Below are 3723 nucleotides of genomic sequence, written 5' to 3'. Positions count from 1 at the left end.
ACCCTGCACAGGGTTTCCGAGGCTGTAAATCTTTACGGGAGCAGAAAGCTTCATCTTTCTTCCATGGAGCAGCTGGTAGTTTCGAACTGCTGACCTTGAGGTTTCACAGCCCGATTCGTAACCACTACGCTACCAGAGCTCCTTGTAAAGATCATAGCATTGGAAATCCTATGGGGTAGTTCTACTCTGTCCTCTAGCCACTATGAGTCGGCATTGTTGCACACAGCCACAGCAACCTTGCGGGGGTGAGTCTCAGCCAGAATACTGTAAGGGCTTTGAATACATAGGCACCCCCAAGTGGTGCAAACAGTTTACATACTCTGCTGCTCACCAAAAGGTTGGTGGTTCAAGACCATCAAATTGGAAGAAAGGCCTCTGAGAATCAGCCATTGAAAACCCTGTGGAGCACAGTTCTATTCTGGCACACATGGGTTGCCACAAGTCAGTGTCAACTCAATGATACCTAATTTTAGCTAAAGGAGAGGAGAATGTCATTTCTTTGAAGAAGCTCAATATTTTAGGTCACTGAGTTCTCCACAATCTGGAACAGGGGTCAGCAAGCTTTTCTGTGATTATTTGCCAGAGAATAACCATTTTTTAAAAATTATAAGTATTTTCAGCTTTTCATTATAAATCAATTTACAAATTAATATTTTGAACTCTAGGGGCCATACGGTCACCGTCACAAACACTCAACCTTGTCACAGTACCTTGAAAGCAGCCACAGGTACTGTGTAACAAATGGACAGGGTTTTGTTCTAATAAAGCTTTATTTATAAAAACAGGCAGTGGGACTGATTTAGCCCATGGGCCATGGTTAGCCAATCTCTGATATAGAGGAAAAAACAAAACAACAATGAAACAGCAGCTTGCTTAATGGTTTTAGTGAGTGCTCCAGCCAGTCCAAAAACAGCTTACAGAAGGAAGGGGCACATGAATGAAAACTGAAAGGGCGGATGTTTAAATAGAGACCTAAAGATAGGTAGTTCCTGTCTTCCTGCAGATGTGGGGATGCACCTGGGAAAAGGGTGTTGGGGTGAAGCAGTTTGAATTTTGCTTTGGAATTTCTTAAGTGTTAGAACGACATCTACTGAGCCCAGTGTTTCCCCACCCCAAATCCCTTAATCATAGAACCCATTTGTGAGTGTGAATAGGATCTACCTACCTCTGACATAGCATGGAATTGTGGGGAAAAGCCACCTTAAGCTGACCCTCGTGATTCTAGAAATCTGGAATGTCAAAAGTCTGCCAAACAAGACGGTTTACACAGAAATTAAAAATTTAAAAATCGTAGCTTATGGCAGCCCCTTGTGCTACAGAACTGTGCTCCATAGGGTCTTCAGTGGATTTAATTTTTCCTGGAGGAGCCCTGGTGGCACAGTGGGTTGTCCTCAGATGCTAACTAATAGGTCAATGGTTCAAGTCCACCATTAGCTACTCCTCCAGAGAAAGATGAGGTTTTCTGTTCCCATAAAGATTTACAGTCTTGGAAACCCCATGGGGCAGTTTGAGTCAGTCTATAGGGTCTCTCTCTACCAGTTGGCATTGACTCGGAACAGATTCTGCTTTTAAAATCTTTACAGAAGCAGGCCACCAGACTTATCTTCTGCGGTGTCCCTGGTTGGGTTCAAACCACCAAGCCTATGGTTTGGGCCAGGCTGAAATCCAGACTCATAGCAGCCCTATAGGACAGAGCAGAACTACTGCTCCTCAAGCCTTCTGGGACTATGAATCTTTGAAAGAATAGACAGCCTCCTGCAGAACAGCTGCTGGGTTTCAACCGCTGACCTCGTGATTCGCAACCCAGTGCTTAACCCACGGTGCCACCAGGGCACCTTTGCAACTCTTACCGAAATATTCATGTACTCAGCCAGCAGAGGAGTAAGAATTTTGTTTAGTCACTCAGCAAACCTTCATGGAATATCAGCTGTGTATAAAGAATCGTGTGGGAGGTAAAGATTTAGTGGTGTCTCAGGATTCAGAAAATTCAAACCCAGAGCCTGACTCAGAGCCACAGTCCTGGAGTACATAGTACACACTTAGTTCCACTGCCACTGAGTCGATTTCCACTCGCAGTGACCCTGTATAGGGTTTCTGAGACTCAGTCTTTATAGAAGTGGTGATGGTGTGCCGTTGAGTAGACTCTGACTCAGAGACATTCTGTATAGGGTTTCCAAGGCTGTAAATCTTTATGGATCAGAAAGCCTCATCTTTCTTCCAGAGTGGCTGGTCGGCTTGAACCACCTACCTTGTGGCTAGTGGTGGTTGTTTTTAAGTGCTGTTGAGTTGGTTGCAACTCATAGCAACCCTGTATAGGGTTTTTGAGAGGCAGCTGCTGGGTTTGAACTGCTGACCTTGTGATTAGCTATCCAGTGTTTATCCTACCAGGTTCTCAATCGTTGTATATTGGAATGAATGAATGCGTTAGAGCCGCTGCCATGAGGACAGAGAGGATGTACTCCAGTGACATTTGGGAAATGCAGGTATGGCACCTGCTCTCAATACCATAGGAAGGAGGCGCCACTGAGCAGTTTCTGTTGGCAATCATGGAATCACCACGGTAGTTTGTCCCCTTCCACTGCCTCCTGTGAGCACTCACTCATTCAGCAAGTGAAGCTAACTGCCATGGGCACTATTTTCCATAGAGACGCTCATATCTGTGGCCGTGGGTGGAGAGACCATGCACAAGCACTGCAGCTCTGCTCTTGTGGGAGAACAAAGCATACGCATTTTGCCATCCACTCTTGTCCCTTCACACAGTGCACCAACCACAGGATGGATTTGCAAGTTTGGGGGCTGTGGTCACATTCCAGAAGGTGCTTGAAGGTGTCAGGACAGACCCAGGGCCTCTCACCACCAGATGGTGGCATTCCCAGGAAAGGACACCCAGAGTCCACTGAGTGAAAGGGTTGGTGAGTGTCCAGATCGGATCTAAGGGTGTAATTATGAAAGATAGTCAGCAGCTGTTTGAATGAATCAAAGCTTCCGAATATGCAAGGAAAACTGCCAAACTGTTAGGTTTTGCCTGGAAGTGCTTCCCTTGTCTTCTCCGTCTGTGCCCCCACTCCTTGGATTCCCCAAGAAACTGTGAGCTCTGTGGCCCAACCTCCAGCACCCAACAATAAGCCTGGTGTTGGGCAAACAAGCAGACAGCAATTGGTGTTGGTGGAAGGTACGTGGGAAGAATGGACAGGTGAATGCTCTGGAATCTCTCCCCATCTCCTGAGTTCAGTAACTGTAGCTTCTGGAGACTCCTCTTCCCAGGCAATGATTTTCTCTGCATCAAAATGACAGGAGATGGGGATTCCAAAGTTTGCAGATCAATTCAGCCAGTTCAAGCAACAGCAGAGAAAGATCTAGCCCTGTTAGCCTCAGCATGCTCCATGGATGTCCACTAGAGCCTCCTGGCCTTTCAGGTGGATACTCCTTGCTTCCTGCCGATCCCCTGGGAATATTAAAAAAAAATAATACAGGAATAGATGCTCAGATTCATCCCTTCTTCCTTCAGCCACTCCCTAAGAGCTCTTGTTAATCTGGCTTTGGCCATGTTGTTATCTTGTGCCATCGAGTCATTTCCAATTCATTGCTATCCCCTGTGTTACAGAAGTAGAACTCCATGGCATTTTCTTGTATTGAAGTTTTGCAGAAGCAGATTGCCTGGATCTTTCTTTCATGGTGCTGCTGGGTGGTCTTGAACCACCAACCTTTCAGTTACCAGCCGGG

The sequence above is a fragment of the Chrysochloris asiatica genome, unplaced genomic scaffold, assembly GCF_000296735.1.
Source record: "Chrysochloris asiatica unplaced genomic scaffold, ChrAsi1.0 scaffold00451, whole genome shotgun sequence".
Lineage (NCBI taxonomy): Eukaryota > Metazoa > Chordata > Mammalia > Afrosoricida > Chrysochloridae > Chrysochloris > Chrysochloris asiatica.
Note: the sequence above shows the minus strand (reverse complement) of the source record.